Source organism: Pelodiscus sinensis, chromosome 2 (assembly GCF_052426305.1).
Source record: "Pelodiscus sinensis isolate ZL-2025 chromosome 2, ASM5242630v1, whole genome shotgun sequence".
Classification (NCBI taxonomy): Eukaryota; Metazoa; Chordata; order Testudines; family Trionychidae; genus Pelodiscus; species Pelodiscus sinensis.
Window position 1 is genome coordinate 113,764,342 of NC_143053.1, and position 18,052 is coordinate 113,782,393.

The following is an 18,052-nucleotide window of genomic DNA, read 5'->3' on the forward strand; positions in this document are numbered from 1 at the left end:
TTTTTTTGCCTCTTGTGCAAAAACGGTCTCTAATTAATTATGCAAATGAAGCACGGCAATATGCTAAGCCACACTTCATTTTCACAGGCTTTTGTGCAAGAAGGAAGCAGTTTAGACATAGCCTAAAAGAGGGCCACTGAAAATTCACCTAAGCATTTCAACCCTGCATAAGTATTATACAGGCTGGAGTGGAAAACTTTAGGTATTGTGCTAGGCAATCACCTGTGTATCCTGTATTGGAGGCATTTAAAATAAGAAAGAAATTATGCTGGGGAACTGGATATGAAAGTCCTAAAAGGAAAAGTCCTATGAATGTGTTGGAATGGTAAATGAAATAAACAAGGCACTATTTATGATGTACATCATTTAGTGAATCCTCACTGCAAGTCTCAGAGATTATTGTAATACAGTGTGGCCCACTTTGTGTTATTACTTTAATTTGCTTCACTCTAATTAGAGATAGGGGCTAGTGAAGCACACAGTGAAGCAACTTACATGTGAAACACTCTATACAACTTGATTCTTATGTGAACATAATAAGACTATAAAATAAAAAGACCAGCAACCACTAGACAGATTGAATTTCCAAATAGCAGAGGGCTTGAGCAGTCCCATAAGAAGATTGGGGAGATTTATGGGCATAATTGTTTTCAGAATCCTACCAACTCTACAGTCAGAGGTGGCTTTACCTGAGCGAAGGCAGCCAGACTATGCACTTAGAGCAGGTCCACAGTGCAGCAGGCAGTGTGATGCCAGCACTTGTTGATCTACCTGAGTTATCTTAAATCCATCTTATACAAATACCAATAGCTTGTGCTGAAGCCAGTGCTGCAGTGTCTGTCTGTATAAGCCTAATTGGGACCCATACTCATGTGACTATTCTGTGCTGCCATGGCTTCCTTGCAGTTAGTATTTGCACTAGCTACATTAAAGCTTGCTTATGCATGTCTGCACATGCAACCATATCTCCCACTGCAGTGTGGTCAATGCCTGAGATGACACTACAGTACATGCTCCTTTTTTTCCCTTTTCTATTTCCTATTTTGTCCAGGCCAATATTTTTAAATATGACTAGTCATATAGAAAGCTTCTCAAAACTTGGAGGCAACTTGGGCTATTTAAAAAGACCTGATTATAATAGGATGGATTCTCAGTCTTGCCTGTAAATCAGGCCCTTTTAAGGTATGGCATATTTGGCATCCAAAATCACTAACCACTGTTTAAAATCTTTTCCTTCTATTTTCAAAGTAAGTATTTGTACAGTTGTCCTGTGCTAGTCCTTCAAAAACCTTTCTGTTCAAGCAGAGGCAGAGAAATAGCCCTCTTTCTTTGTTTTCCCAGTTATAAGTTTCAAATGTTGGAAAGCACACATCCCATGCTCCTACTTCATCTGCATTGGACGTCTATTTTGGAATGCCTGGAAATGACATATGGTGATGCTTGCACGCATTACAAGCCGTATGCAAGCATTTCCGGGGGAGGGGTTGCTTTTTTTGTAAATGTGGACTGCAAGGGTGAGAATGCACCCCATATGGTCCCCCCAAGTAAGCGTCCCCCATCCCTGGTTTCACTCTTGAGGGAGTGGGGGGGACTAAGCCCCAGCCTTTCCCTGGCTAGCCGAAGCATGGAGAGTAGACAGCTGGAGGAAGACTTAGGCAATGCACTGCTCCTGGTCTGTCAGAATCAGCCCCATGGGGGACTATGGAGGGGGAGGGAAGGGCTTTTGAAGCCTTCATCCACCCCCTCCCCCCCGATACAGGCATGCATTAGGAAAAGCTTCTAATTGTAGAACTCTTTCAATTATTTCGCAGGTCGATTTTATGGATAACTTCACCACTTCACTAACATGAACAACACATTGAAACATATACATACACAGCCATACAAACATGAATAATAAAATACCACAATTATTTTTTAAAAGTTTTACTGAAATCATTAGAGAATTTTTGTTTTATTATTTTAACCAGAAGCTTTCCATTAAACAGTGTAGCTGCATTTGCTCCCCTAAATGTCAATTTAGTTTATTAGCACCAGAGGCCTGATTCTCAAGTATGCTGATTAAAAAAAAACCAAAAAAACCCTACACAATCTTTAGAATATATTGGCTTAGTATTAGTACTTAAAAAAAAAAGTACTGCAGGCAAAAATCTAGTATGTCAAAGCACAGAAGTTTGTTGTCATTTTACTATGAGTAATGGCATGCTAACAGTTTAAAGTGAAGATCTAAAATGAAAGCTTTGTTTAAAAGGTGATATTTGTTTAGTTAATCTTAGATAATGCCTTTGTTATCCATTTTCATTTATCTAACTAGAAAATTAGATTTTCAAATATAGCCTCTTAAAGGAACACTCACAAGATATATTGCTAACTGCAAAACACAAAAGAAAAACAGTCATGCTGGCTTTATCCCTCAATGACAGGGATTGCCTGTAATTAAATTTGTCCAAATTTCCAATTGTAGTATGTCAAAAGAACCTTTACTTGTAACCCCTGTCTAACAGGTTTTTAAAAGACAACTGTTGAGACTTAACTTTTTTTTTAAGTGAGCAAACAATAGTGTCTTTGAACTAGTGTGTGAGTTTCAGGGAGGCGTGTTGCATGTACATATCCTCCTCCCTGGTAATAATGATTTTGTGATTTTTTTAATCACTTTTTTTGGTCTAACTGAAGATCTAATTGAATCATAAAATTCTGCCCTAAAGAGTTTTTCAGCCTTTCTATAAGAGCAATACAAATAAATAAATAACAACTTTGGGGAAATGAATACATTTGCCACAACTGGACTAGCTTATCTTTTTACATAAAATACTTTGCTTTTAGAATCCAGACTACACAAAGTTTTCAAATGAATATAAAGGTGCTCTGATACTTTGAACAGGAAAAATGAAGATGAAGTGACTGCACCGTTATTTCGAGATACCTAGTGTTATTTTGAAATAATAATGCAAGAGTCTTCACAGCCAATCTGTTATTTTGAAATAATTTTGAAATAACGGATGGTTAATTCTGAAATCTGTAAACCTCATTCTATGAGGAATAATACCTATTCCAAAATAGCTATTTTGAAATAAGGTGTGTATAGACACTCCACTGCTGCTATTTTGAAATAGTCCCTCACCAGAGCCATTCTAAGTTATCCCTCCCCAGTGCGTCCTGGGGCTCTAAAATAGCACGTCCACATTAGGGAAGCCTGCTTTGGACTCATTTTGAGGCTTCCCTGTAGTGTGGACACTCTATTTTGAAATAAGCTATTTTGGAATAACTATTCCAGAATAGCTTATTTCGAAATAAGCGTGCAGTGTGGATGTACCAAGGGAAATATAATGATAGAGGAGAGTTTTTAGGTGAGGTAAATATACTCTGCAGTAGATTTGCTTGGATAATTCATTTTTAAATATGGATCCTCATTCTGTTTCTTTTAAATGGAAATTCCTACTTTGAACACATTCCAATATTTTAGTTCAAACAGGGCACTAAGCAGTAACTCAGCACCTGTTTGCTTGTCTGCTTACTGTCTACTACTCTACTTGCCTGTAATCTAGATTTATGGTAAATCTACCCTTTCCCTTCATCTACAAGGTCCTGGGACATTTGAGTAGCCAATCTGCCCTTAAATATGTCTCTGAGGAAATGGTGCTAATTAGTATTGGAATTTACAGCCTTCTGTTTTATTGACTTGTCCTACTTTCTTCGATAATTAACTAATGAGGAAAGTAATGAGCTATCTTAGTCAGTCATGCTGTTCAATTAAACAGCAAATCAATTATTGAAAATAATTTTGGACAGCTCTTATGTCGTCATGATATGTGTGCGCGTGCATATTTAATATAAATACAGCAATGCCTTAGCTGTTACAATGCCAGTCTATGTAGGGTATACCACTTATGAAGGCCCTTCTGACTGCAGGAATATCCTGACCAGGTGTTTCCTTCTCCCTCCTTCCCCTTCCATTTGTCCCCCTGCTCTTCTATTCTTAAATAATCCTATGCTTTTGGCCTTCCTCATCTGAGTATATGTATCATTATATGTATATAACCACCGATAACCACTAGAGAGTAATAAACCAATGTTCAATATATTTAAAAAATGCCTTTCCTAGTTGCAACATCATATGGAAATCAGCACCGAGGAAATGGATGAATTAAGGCATTCCCATAGAAAAGGCTAAAGTATTATCCTGGACACAAATCAGTTTCAACAGGCCTCTTTTATATGTGGTTTCTTATAAGATTGTCTCCGTTTTCCATAACCTTTCATTTCATAATGCCACGAATACTCTACAGGAGTATGGATCCTAACAGGAGTTGAGACATCCCACATATGATCCTGTGTAGCCCCTAGCAGCTCTTATTCCAACTCAATGGGACAAAGTAATTATTCTGAATCCAACTTCTTTCCTTGCACTATAGCTGCTTTTGCTCTGGAAGGGGGATAATAGCGCTGGTGCAAATATGAAGGACTTTCTCTGAGGATACAAAACAAATCTTATTTTACAAATGTGTTGATCGAGCAAGCGAGGCTTTGCTTATGAATTGTGAAGAGCAATTTCAGCTGTGACTTTTACCTTGGACATTACATGAACTCATGGTAACTCCCCTGTTCAATTTAACTACTCTTTAATTGGAGAGCTAAATTCTAACTGAGCCTTATTTTACCAATTATGTAAGCTGATGGCTGCATATTAACATAAGAACATTTGAACAGCCATACTGGGTCTGACTAAAGGTCCATCTAGCCCAGTATCCTGTCTGCCCATAGTGGCCATATGCCAACATATGCACTTACTTGTTGATAAATTGTATAGGCAGCTGTTTTGTCCCCATTCCCTAACTTATCCTTTTACTTCCTTATCTTTATTTTGGATACTAGGGCTACGTCTAGACTACATCCCTCTGTCGGCAGAGGAATGTAAATGAAGCACTTTGAAATTGCAAATGAAGCCGGGATTTGAATTTCCCGCACTTCATTTGCATAATCGCGTCATGGTGCTCTTTTGAAAAAGCGCTATTTTGAAATTGAAACCTCAGTCTAGACGTGGTTCTTTTGAAAACGGGGTGTTTTTTCAAAAGATCCTGTAAAACCTCATTTTTTGAGGTTTACAAGATTTTTCAAAAAAGGCTTCTACTTTCGAAAGAACCGTGTCTAGACTGCGGTTTCAATTTCGAAATAGCACTTTTTCAAAAGAGTGCCATGACATGATTATGCAAATGAAGTGCGGGATATTTAAATCTCGCATTTCATTTGCACTTTCGAAGTACATAATTTACATCCCTCTGCCTACAGAAGGATGTAGTCTAGATGTAGCCTAACATCCCAGGTACTGGTCCATGAATGTACTTTCCTATCTCATAGTGTATCCTCAGGGGCGGCCTGTGAGCCTAGGAGAACTAGGCAGTTGCCTAGAGCGCTGCTGGCCCGGGCGCCTGATGATGACGTCATGGGGCGCTGGGGTGCCCCTTGATGATATCACGGCCATTGATGGCCATGGGGGGGGGGGCGCCAATGGTGTCACCCGCTGGGGCGCCAGCTGCCGCAGCCGGCCTTAGGCCACTCCTGTGTATCCTGATTTTAAATAAGGTTTGTGTCTGCTTATGTCAAATGCAAAGAGTTATGGGATACCTGTTCCCTGTTCTGGTCATTACCTTTGAAGCATTTGGCATCAGCCACTGTCTGATATTGGGATAGATAGACCATTGGTCTGTCCTATTATGGCCATTCTTATGTTAGTGAATAGGATTATGGTATAGGCTAGTTTAGGCTATATATTGCTGCTGCAATATTTGTGCTGAATGTTGTTGATACTTAATGCATACATACTGTATGGATAATACATATTAATATGAGACCTATATATATGCTAGCCAGCACATATATTATTCAACAAACGTAAAGTGTTTTGAGGTTCTTCTTTGTGAGTGTGAGTTTATTTAAAACAGAAGGATTTTCAGTGGGTACTAGAGGAAGTTCCACAGGAGAAAATTTTATGGTTTAATAGGGCAGCATTGCAAAATTGTCATAAAATATATCAGTCCAACTACAATATTTTCTTGCCTGCCCTTTCTGTGATAATGAAAACATGAATGAGATTTTACTTGCCCATCAAAAAGATCACTTTGCTCTGGAAAGGGTAGGATTTTACAGGGCTGGTGCACAGGTCACTTTCACAGTTTCAAACTTTTTCTTTTAAAGGAACAAAAAAGAATAAATTGCAATGTGAACCAAGATTTTAAACACAACTTCAATCTTCAAACTCATGGTGCCTTAAATAAGGTTCTTAAATGAAAGTGATCTGATGTTTAGAGACAGAGAAGACCCTTACTTTTAAGTACCTTCTGAAACACAGGGCAAGCTGGCTAAATATCGAGTTAGGCTCCTAACTTTAGGCATTGGAGTTTGAAAGTGTTGGCCTTAACGGACTGATTGAAACAACAATCTATTATTGAAACAACAAACTGAAACAAATCAATCACAGTTCAAAAAAATGCAACATAAAGTTTTCATATCCAGACAGTTTTAATTCACTCTTTGTGCTCTTCTCTGAGAATATGCAAGGACCACAAACATTCCCATATGAATTAAGTTACAATTTACATATGAATTACATTAGAAATATGAGCTACACTAAAGAGATAATTAGTGTTGTCCTGGGTCATGTGAAGGCAAACAAAATTAAATAAGAACAATTTCAAAGACAAGTTTTCCTTTGCCTTTTCATCTAGGCTGTTTTAATCAGAGATAATGACTGAAATAAATCCACTAAGTATAAAACAATGTGGAACGTACGATACTGTGTGAAATGCCATTACTAAGGCCTTTGTCTTTGTAAATCATATAGTCAAATGGGAAGTACAATATGCCAGATAGTATACTATAGATATTTTGTCTGTGTTAAATAGCAAAGTTTGAAAGAGGTAGTCACTCATGCCTACAAGGGAGCAGACGAACCCTATCATCAAAGTGCTATTTCACTGATGAGTAATAGGGGGTCTCTGAGGATGTGAATTTTGGCAGAGATTGACTTTAAAAAAAGTATCTATATGAATGAAAGAAGTCAGAACTGTTAGAGGAAAATGCTATTGCTGTTATAGAGCATGGGGGTAGAGAAGGAAGCAGCAGGATAGAAATTAAAATACCAAATGGGGAAGTCTACCTGTGTAGCAGTGCTTCAGCCCCTACACTGAGCGATGGTTTATGAGTAACCAGCCTAATGAGCTAAACTCTGGTGACCATAAAACTGAAATATAATTATGACATTAAAGATGCCTATATTTGAACTTAATTATTAATTAATTTAATGAGAGAATAGGAGGTTGTAAAATTGCTAATTAAATGACTCTGTAAAAATGCAGACGGCAGAGGATTTACCAAATGATGAATCCCACAACAGTATTTGGGTTATATCAATATTCTATTAATATACAGTATGCCAGAGGTACTGGCTAGTATGCTACTCACAGTTAAGCTGATGTGACAGGCATACAGAGTGAAAGAAAATGAAGGACATAAAATTCCAAATGACAGCAACCTTGAAGATGTTTTCAGCCCCATGTCTGTGGCAGTCACTGAAATCAGTTAAATAAACTTGGAAGTGCAGGATAAAAATCAATGTTGCCATTGCAAATGTGAATAAATTGGCTTGAAGCAAGCGACCCACCTAAGGTCTTAGGCATTGTGATGTTTATGTTGCTCTGAGCTTGCATGCAGGAATGGTCAGTGCTAACGTGGACTTCAGCATAATAGTCAGAGAGTGAAAGAGAGGCTGAGCAAGAACAAAAATAACTGTCCCTGTGTGATTGGTGAAATTAAACTCAAGTGAACCTTCAGGCGCTGAAGGTGAAGCTATGGGGGATGATGTTAGAGATTCCCACTGTGCACTATGAACATATGAGAAATTTCACTGCAGTGGACAATGGCAATATCATTTTTTATTACATTTGGGGAGGGGGAAGAAGTAATGCGAGAAAATACATTCTTTTCACTATTTACCCTAATGTGTATCTGCAAGTCAAAATAATTTTTGTAGGGATACTTAACCCAGTAGTGTTGAGAAATATTAGTGACCGGAGAAATTTCAAGGAATAGTGATAGAAATGTAGCCGTGTTAGTCTGGGGTAGTTGAAGCAAAATGCAGGACAATGTAGCACTTTAAAGACTAACAAGATGGTTTATTAGATGATGAGCTTTCGTGGGCCAGACCCACTTCCTTTCTTCCACTATTTGATCTGAGGAAGTGGGTCTGGCCCACGAAAGCTCATCATCTAATAAACCATCTTGTTAGTCTTTAAAGTGCTACATTGTCCTGCATTTTGCTTCAAGGAATAGGTATTTGTATATATTTCTATGTGGAAACAGAGGTTTAGGTTGGACATTAGGAAAACTTTCTAACTATCAGGGTGGTTAAACACTGGAATAAATTGCCTAGGGAGGTTGTGGAATCTCCATCTCTGGAGATATTGAAGAGCAGGTTGAATAGACATCTATCAGGGATGGTCTAGACAGTGCTTGGTCCTGCTGTGGGGGCAGGAGACTGGACTCCATGACCTTTTGAGGTCCCTTCCAGTTCTAGTGTTCTATGATTCTATCTCCACTGGCCACACTGGAAGCTGTCATGCAGCATCTCTTTCATCACATCTGGACTTAGTTTCACCCAACTAGCTCTCTGTCTAACAACAGGTAAATTTTTAGAAAATGCAGTGATTGGATTCAATTAAAAAGTGACATGAAACTGGCTATCGTCATCCTATTGATGGCTCCATGCACATTCATACTGACTAAGGAATTGCATTATTATCAGCCCCAAAGATGCCACGTGATAAATAGCTTTAGTGATAGAATAGAACGTTTTCAAAGTGAGAGTCCTCAGGTGGAGGAAAAAAATCATAGCAGTGCCCTCTGAGGCTATGTCTAGACTGCAGACTTCTTTCAGAAGAACTTTTTTTGGAAAGAGATAACACAGGTCAGTGATAGAGCTGGAAATAAGGCAAATAACTCCTGACTCTTAGTCCATTGACTTTATCCACAGATCCACTCTACCTAAGTCATAGGGCATGTCTACACAGCAGGGTTAAAGCTGAATTAAGCTATGCAACTTGAGCTTATTTCGGCTTATAGCTCTGTCTACACAGCAGGCGGTCCGAGTTAGAGCACTCTTCCAACAACTTCCCTTACTCCTCATAAAATTAGGGTTACAGGAGTCAGAGTCCTCCACCTTGAGATTATTTCAACATTATTTCAACATAACTGCTTGCTGTGTAGATGTGGACTGTGTTATTCCAAAATAATGTTGCTGTGTAGACACAGCCATAGAGCTTATGTCTGGTAAGCAGAAAAACTCCAGCATGGTAAAATACAGTACAATGCAGGGCAGTTTATTGTATCATGACACAATCCTACTAGTTCCTCTTTCTAAAATTTCAAAAACAAATTATGCCTATCTTGGGAAAGGTGGAAGGAGAGAAGGAGAGAAGTCTATGAAACTAAAGGAGGAACATAGGCTCTTTTGGTTGCTTGTCGGTCAATCCATTTGTGTTTCTAAATAATACAGAAACAACATTGCAACTAATAGAGAAAGTGACAAGATAGAGCACAAGATGCTGCTGATGAAATCTCAGTTTGTGCATCTTTCATCCTAGAGGTGTAGAGATGAAATGTTAAGTGTGTGAAAAACAAAATGTTTCATTAGAAATTTTCACAATAGATTTTCAATTAGTTGTCATTTCTCAGGTGCAACTTGAGATAATACACATAATCCCAAATGAGCAGAGAGTATATATATGGGTTCAATTTTTTTTATAAAGACTTCCATAAGTTTCCATACTATCATATTTAGCTTGGGATTTGAAAGTTAAGAAGTGTTCTCTCTGACTTGTATATTATCAATAATATGAAATATTCTGCAACTGGAATTTAATTGAGTTTGCTGATCCACAAGATGTTAAAGAATCAAGTTCCCACTCTCACTTGGTAGGAGTACTAGTTCTGTAGCACCAATACTTGTAGGAATATATATATGTCAAAAAAGTAAGCAGATACAATTGGAATCTGAATGTGGGGCACAGAGGAAGAAGACACATCTGAGTGGAGTAACTTTTACTTACTGCCTTTCTGATTATGCGGGTGTTTTCTTTAACAGGTCAGAGGTCTTTTGGAAGAAATAAAACCACCATTGGGCTCAGCAGTCCAAAGAATGTTACACTGTAGGTTTGTTTTAATAAGAACATAAGAACAGCCATACTGGGTCAGACCAACGGTCCATCTAGCCCAGTATCCTGTCTGCTGACAGTGGCCAATACCAGATGTCCCAGGGGGAGGGAACACAACAGGTAATTCTCACGTGATCCCTGTCACCCGTTTCCAGACAAACAGAGACTAGGAACACTACTCCTACCCATCCTGGCCTATAGCCATTGATGGACCTAACCTCCATGAATCTATCTACCTCTTTTTTGAACCCTGTTCAAGTCCTAGTCTTCACCAGAGGTTGACTGTGCACTGAGGGAAGAAAAACTTCATTTTGTTTGTTGTAAACCTGCTGCCTATTAATTTAATTTAGTGATCTGTAGTTTTTATATTGTAGGAATAAGTAAATAACTTTTTCTTATTCACTTTTTCCACATCAGTCGTGATTTTATAGATATCTATCATATCCCCCCTTAGTCTCCTCTTTTCTAAGCTGAAAAATCCAAGCCTTTTTAATCTCTTCATATGGGACTCATTCCAAATCCCTAATAGTTTTTGTTACCCTTTTCTGAACCTTTTCCAATGCCATTATATCTTTTTTGAGATGAGGCAACCACATCTGTCTGCAGTATTCAAGATGTGGGTGTACCATGGTTTTATATAGAGGCAATAAGGTATTTTCTGTCTTATTCTCTATCCCATTTTAAATTATTCCTAACATTCCTCTTCACTGTTTATCAAGATTCCACTCTTAGTTGGGAATTTTTTCCAACTGTAAAGTCAGAAAATTGTAATAAGTTCTTATCCAAATAGGACAACAATTGGATTTCAGTGGCCTAAGCAAGCTACAGAGTTGTTCAGAATTATGTCACTGAGAGGGGTTTAAGTCAGATATCCCTTTGTGCTTGGAATGTGCCTGAAAAGTCTAATTGGGTTCTTTTCTTTTCTTTTCTTTTCTTTTCTTTTCTTTTCTTTTCTTTTCTTTTCTTTTCTTTTCTTTTCTTTTCTTTTCTTTTCTTTTCTTTTCTTTTCTTTTCTTCAAATTCACCACTCAGGAAGGCACCATAAATAGGAGTGAATCAGTCTTTCTGCTCCCAACTCCAAATCTGTTAATCTTTTCCTTTTTCTGTCAATTTTGATTTAATTTAAAAGGAAAATTAAGATAAGAGAACAACCAGGCTGAGGTTGACTATATTTTACTACAAGCTATCCTACTAAGGTCTTTTCTTTCCTTCTAGACTTTTAGTTCTTGTCCACAGTGGGAGCAGAGCCAGCTATAAAACAAGTGCTCAAAAATAGTTATCAAGCATGATTATGTGAGAAATATATATATGAGACAGACAGCTACTTTCTAATATATTTCTGGGTTCCAAATTTGCATGCTCTTGGTATGATTTATCCAATTTGGAAATGGGTTTATTATTTTAAAAAATACCTTTTCAAGGCAACCCAGAACAAGTCTTTAACTGTTTTTTTTTAAATGGTTGTTAATCATGTGCTTCAATGAAAACATTATTGAAGCTCTATTGGGTGAAAAGAGTGTTTAAGTTGTTTCAAATATGGACCCCTAGCCATAAATTTTTAATGGGAAACTCCATATTCTTAAAGTTAAGCACATGTTTTCAAATGCCATAGTTTGAATTAAGAAGTACCTGGAAAAGGAGCTGTTAGTCTTTCTGTAGAGCAAATGGAAAACTTCAGTAATGCCAATAATCATGTCCTCCATTATGGTCATGTTATGCTTAAAAGAAGCATAGGGGATCTTTTTCAGAGGGATAAGGCAACACGCCGCATTTATTGATAATATAATGAATTAGCATCTGCATTTATACACACACACACACACACACATGTCCTGCTGATGTAATAGTTACCAATCTGTTGCTTGACCTAGCCTATTGGCCAGATCGGTTGAGTATGAGTGGGGAGCCGGGTTCATGTCAGTCCAGACTGATGCTCCATGGTCTTAGCAGGTCTTTTATAGGATTTTCCTTCCATGTGAGTCTATGCATTTTGCCTTGTCAGGCCTTAATCAGTCATTCAGCATCACAATCAATTTTTCTGCGACATATGTTTATCTGGAGTTGTTCTTGCAGTCATCTGATATCAGCGTGCTGACGACCCCTCCTGGGTGTTGTCTTCTGGTGAAACTTGTTATTGGTTCCCTATCAAGGGGTGCTTGCCACTAACTTCAGGGTTCATCAATCTGCCTCAGTCCAGTTTGCATCTTTAGGGTGTTTTAGCTTAGTTGATAATTATTTAGTGCTTCTGAGTCTCCAGCCTCTCCTCTGATCATTTGAGCATGCAGTGGCCTTCACACTTATCTCTCCTAAAACATTCTCTCTCTTATTGTACCTGCTCCGCCTGTCAGCCTGTAGCTCCAGCCTCCCTACCCTCAGTATATCACTCAGTCTGCCTGCTCCTCCACCAGCCTCCCTATCCTCCTTCCTCCCCTACAATTCCTGCCCACAAGGCCCTGAGCACAGCCCAACCCCATGGAGTGGCTGCTCCTCCTCCCCCCCCCCCCCCCAGGAGACAGAGGGGACAGGTGTTCAGACTTAGTAACTCACCAAAAATCTTATGGAGGGCCCTGACTGGTCAGTTGGGAGTATAATTGCCTGAAAATTTGTTGATCCCATCGGTTGTATCTGCAATTGAGAGCACCAACTTTGTAGTGAATAGCAAGGCAGCACAAATTCCTTATGTTCTGTTGAACTAGGCAATTTAATTACACTCCTGAAAATAAGCCCAGCACCATATTTCCCCATGCTTTCTTACCAAGAACTCCACTTTGAAATGCAGCTCTTAGCACAAACCCTGAAAAACAATAATGGGTCAATTTAACATCCTCCTAGCTGTAGTCAAGGAAAAGAGAAGCTGCAGAGAGCAGCTGCACAAGAGATCTTACAGTGGCATTGCTGCATGGGTAACACTGTGCCGCTGTAAGGTGTCTAATATAGAAATAGCCAAAGTGTAAATGAGACATGGCCCAGAAACTCTCCCTGCAAGTTAATTAATATATCAATGTTAGCTATTATGTTACCTTTCCCCCGTCAAATATGAACTATCTGAAGTTTTGTTGTAATAACTCAGCTCCAGTTTGGTTTGGCATAAAGAGAAATAACATTGTTTTCCCTCTTTTATGGAGCATTTCATTTCAAAATTTTATTCCAAGATTAGAACCAGCGAGAGAGACTTTTTAAAGTCACTTTTCTCCCCAAGCTTAGCTAAACCTTTTCTTTTTTCTGTACAGTATGCTGTGGTTTTTGTAACATATAAATTCATTATGGAGGAGAGTGGCTCAGTGGATCACAATTGTGTGTTAAATCATGAACAAAACCAGTCTCTCGCTCTCTCCCTTTCTTGTTGTCTGTCTTTTCACTTAAACATAGCTTCTAGCTTAATGAATCATTCTTCTAAAAGGCCGCTGTGCCTACCAGATTATACTGTAAAATCTGTCATTCTGTTTATGTTTAAAGTACATGATTAAAGCAGTGGTCATGCTGGGGGAACTGATTCTCACACACAACAAGAAAGGATCAATCTATGCTTGCCAAATCCAGACTGATTTAGTAGAGGCTGCTGTTTTGGACTGCTGCCAGACGCTTTAAGAAATATGTGTGAGCTTTGAAACTTGGTAGCCATTCTTGCACCAAGCATGGCAAGAGCCTAAAGTAGGACTCCTCAAACTGGACTGTACCTTTTAAAGTTACAGCAGTCTAACTCTCTGCAAAGTGCAGTGCAAGAACACTGAGAAATAAATTATTCTATCCAAATGGGAAGTGAAGGTGCTAAAATGACAGTTACAAGGTGGTCTATATAGCAGCCTCGAATGTATTTTCGGTTTAAAACTGTTGTTTTGAAAGTTATTTCTTTATCATTTGCATGGAAAAGGGTTTTCATATAAATAAGAATCAGACTCATTCTTTTACAGTTGTCTGTGCTTCCTATACATGTTAGCTGGATCGAGATGGTTCATCCAGGAAGGTATTTGGATGTTGTTCTGCACATAGGGCTTGCTTACTCTAGGCCTAGGTCTACAGTAGACTAGGCAGGTCGCATAAAGTATGCCATCCAGCTATGCAAAATGCATGGCTGGATTCATCTTACCTTAAGCCCAGGTGCTGCAGCGTCTACACTATGGGAGGCTGACAGGAGCACATGCTCCCTTCAACTTCCCTTACTCCTCGCAGAATGAGGAATACAGGGTGCTGGTAGTGACTGCCCTCAGCGTTTGATTTGGGAAGTCTATGTCAGACCCACTAAATTGAACACTAGAAGATCGACCACTGGAGGGTCAATCTTCTCTGCAGTGTAGACTTGCTCTTGGAGATTTACCAGAATAACTATTCTCGAATAATGATTCCAGAATAGTTATTTTGGTGTAAACCTCCATGCGGACACACTTATTCCTGAATGTATTCCTGTGTCTTAATCCAGTGTTTCTCAACCTTTTTTTTATAAAGTACCCTTTTTTCCCCCCAAAAATAAGTACCCCTTTTCTCAAAAAAAAAATTGTAAGTACCTCCCAGTACCTACAGCTTTCAGATACACAATTTATTTTTCTACTACTGCACCACATTTGTTTAAACAACTTAATCGTAGCCAGGTGGGCGATGAAATTTTAGGGTGCAAAAAGTACAAAAATAATAAAGCGCTATAACGCTTAAAACAAAAATTCAGTTTTCTCCAAGTTTCAGTTGTGCTGATGTACAGACTTCTCTCAAGTACCCTTAAGGGTACTCGTATCATTGGTTGAAAAACACTGTCTTAATCCACTTTGGAATAGTTAGTTCAATACATTGCTAGTGGAATTTCCCCTCTGCCACACAACTGGAAACACAGATGGTGATATTCTTTTAGCTCTAATTAAGGACTGCTACTAAGTGAAATTTTAGCATTTGCTGGACAGAGTCCGAAAAAACCTAAATTCAATATCTATCTATTTATATATTTTAGAAATGTCTGTCTGCCTATCTGTCTGACTTTGAGTCTGTTTGTTCAAGAACTCCTCCTAAATGGTAAGAGAGCCAGACACACCAAATTTGGTTTGCAGCTTCCTCTTATCCTAATTTAAAACAAGGTCAGAGTTTTGTTGTGCCAGGACAATGGGATCTGTCCAGAATGGGATTGTTTTCCAATAACATGGAAAGGGAGGGGCACAGAGAGGAGGGACATGATACTGAGTGCTGCGAGCCTGCTAGTTCATAGCTAGCTCATGTGTGATGAATCAAACTAAAAATTACATTTCCCAGCTGCAACGTGGACAAATCATAAGAACAATTTCACTCTCACTCTTCTTCAGTAGCCACAGAATTTTGTAGTTAAACTTCTGGATAAATGTAGATAAAAAGCTAGACCAATTCATCATTCAGATTTTTATTCTAATTTGTCATAGGTTAACCAAGTTCGTTTAAACATTTATAAATAGAGTGCAAAATAAATGCTTTTATGCCCTATGTCCACTTCCTCCAAAGAGTTTCTGTTTAAGAACCAAATATGTAATCATTACAACTGTTTTGGGGTTCATAATCTTTATATAGGTTGGACTTCCCTGGTTCAGCACCATTGGAACCTGACTGCTCCCAGATAAGAGATTTTGCCAGGCATGGGAAGGTCATTTTTTGGACCCCTGCCACCTGCCCCCCTGGCCCAGTCGCTGGCTTCCCAGCTGGCTCCCTACCTCCTGCTGGCCCCACTGCCCTGCTGAACCATGGGGAAGCCATCACTGCCATAGCTTTCTGGGCAGCTTCATGTACACTGGGTAGCTACACGCTGGGTCTCCAAAACTTGTTGGGCAGCCCCGCTGTCATATGCTGGGTGGCCTCACTGTCAGCTCACTGCGGGCAACCCACTGCCCTGCCAGCTCCACAGGGATCCTTACTGCTGGTCCTTCACCATGTATGTTGCTGGACCAGAGAATCCCGGTTAAGAGAATTTCAACATGCAGTGCAATGGGCACATAAAAATGGTATTGTGAGATAGGCTGTGCTAGTCCCGGAAAGAACTATAATACTATGCAGACTAGTCAATTTTCATTTTAAATATTGAAGAATTATAAAGGCTAAATAAAGGCTAATACTATAAAAGGGATTCAGAAATGCTAACTATTCCTTCCTGTGCTTATTCTCTATTCAGTCATCACCAATATTCTGATTTTCCACCATCCTTTGTATTGTTTATTTTTTGTAAATGTGATTGTGTCCTTTTATAACCTGCAGTATGGTACAGCATCCCATAAAATGCAGAGCGAAAGCTCTAAACAGCCATCCTCAGTATGTTAATCTACCATAAAAAAAGAAATAACTTATATGAGAGAGCATTTTGATAATCTTGAGTGTCAGTGCTGGCAGCTGGAGTAAGGATGTGCATGCCAACTTTGAGATTCATGCATGAGAAAGCTCTTTGCAGTGTGTTTTCCTGAGCTCTTCTGTAGCTTCTCCTCTCTCACCAGTCATAGGTATGATTCTAGTGACTGTTTGTAGTAGATTGACAGTCATCCTTTCTATAGAAGTAAATATATCTTCTACAAGGACATGCAGTTCTAGACCATAGGTACAGCTATAGGAGGCTGAAAGAGATCAAATCACACCAGAGAAAGAAGTTTCATATGTGGGACCTTTTGCAAGTATAACAAATATAGAAAATAACCCCCATCTCTTTCTAGATTATATTCACTGATTTATTTTTTGAAAACCGCCCAAGTATAACTATTTATTTTAACTAAAGTAATCAAGATTAATGTCAGCAGTTATGACACACGCTGTTTGCTAAAGAACACATAGAACAATTGCTCAAGGCAAGCTTCATTAAGAAATCAGATAAAATTAGTAAAACTGATTATATTTCAAAACTCAGCAGCAGCAGCTCAAATTGCCATTCAGGAGTCTCCAATTAACACAATTGGTCTTGTTCACAATCAGCTTTTGTAATCTTATTAGCCTATTATATTGTAATCACTGGGATAACTGCACAACAAAACTTATTTTATTTTTGCAATGACTACAGAAGGCGAACGTGAAGGTGCAACACACACAGTTTTGCAGAGAACAATGCTGACTCCTTAGAGCAATAGGAATTATCCCAGTTATGCATTATTACCATACATAGTCCCACTGCTCTATCAATGTTAAGGATCGCTGACAGCAGACATCTAATTTGGCATCAATTGACAGGGGACCAATTGCATAACTGACTTTGCTAGTGGAAACTTACAAAGTCTGAGAAGAAGATGTTGCAAAGTATCAGAAAAGAAAGAGAGCCTGCTGCTCTATGGGTACATGGCTATAACTACTTCACTTCCTTGGTATGTTGCCTTGTTTCATAAATATGTTCTGGAGATATTGGTCCTTGTAAAAACACACAGTCTTTCTGTCCTGGCACTCTGCAAATACCTACAATACTAGTGTTTCATTGATATTGAGTATTGCCTGCCGCAATGAGATTATGTTCTATTGATGGGAACTCGGGTGTAACATAGCCATCTACAGAAAGCAATAGGTTGCCTTATTTTCTAGTTGAAAATGTTATGTATTTTCTGAACTGCCTCTATCTTGCACACCAGGGATGTCTCTGTGGCTAAAGCCATAATAGGATTTTCCTAAATGATATAGAAATACAAACATTCTGACTGAGCACTTTTCTAGGCTCTCCTTATTTAGCAGCAAGCTTTGATACAGTATTTTGCTTCCATCTTTTAAAGGAGATTTTCAATTTCCCGTGTCCCTTATGACCGCTTCCTGTAAAGGTGTCAATAAATACTAATTGCATTCTGTTTGGCCAATCTGCAAATCAAAACAGCAGTGAGACTATATGCATGTATTCAAATCCCTTTACTTGGCTTCAGCATTCTCAACTGGAAAGATATGAG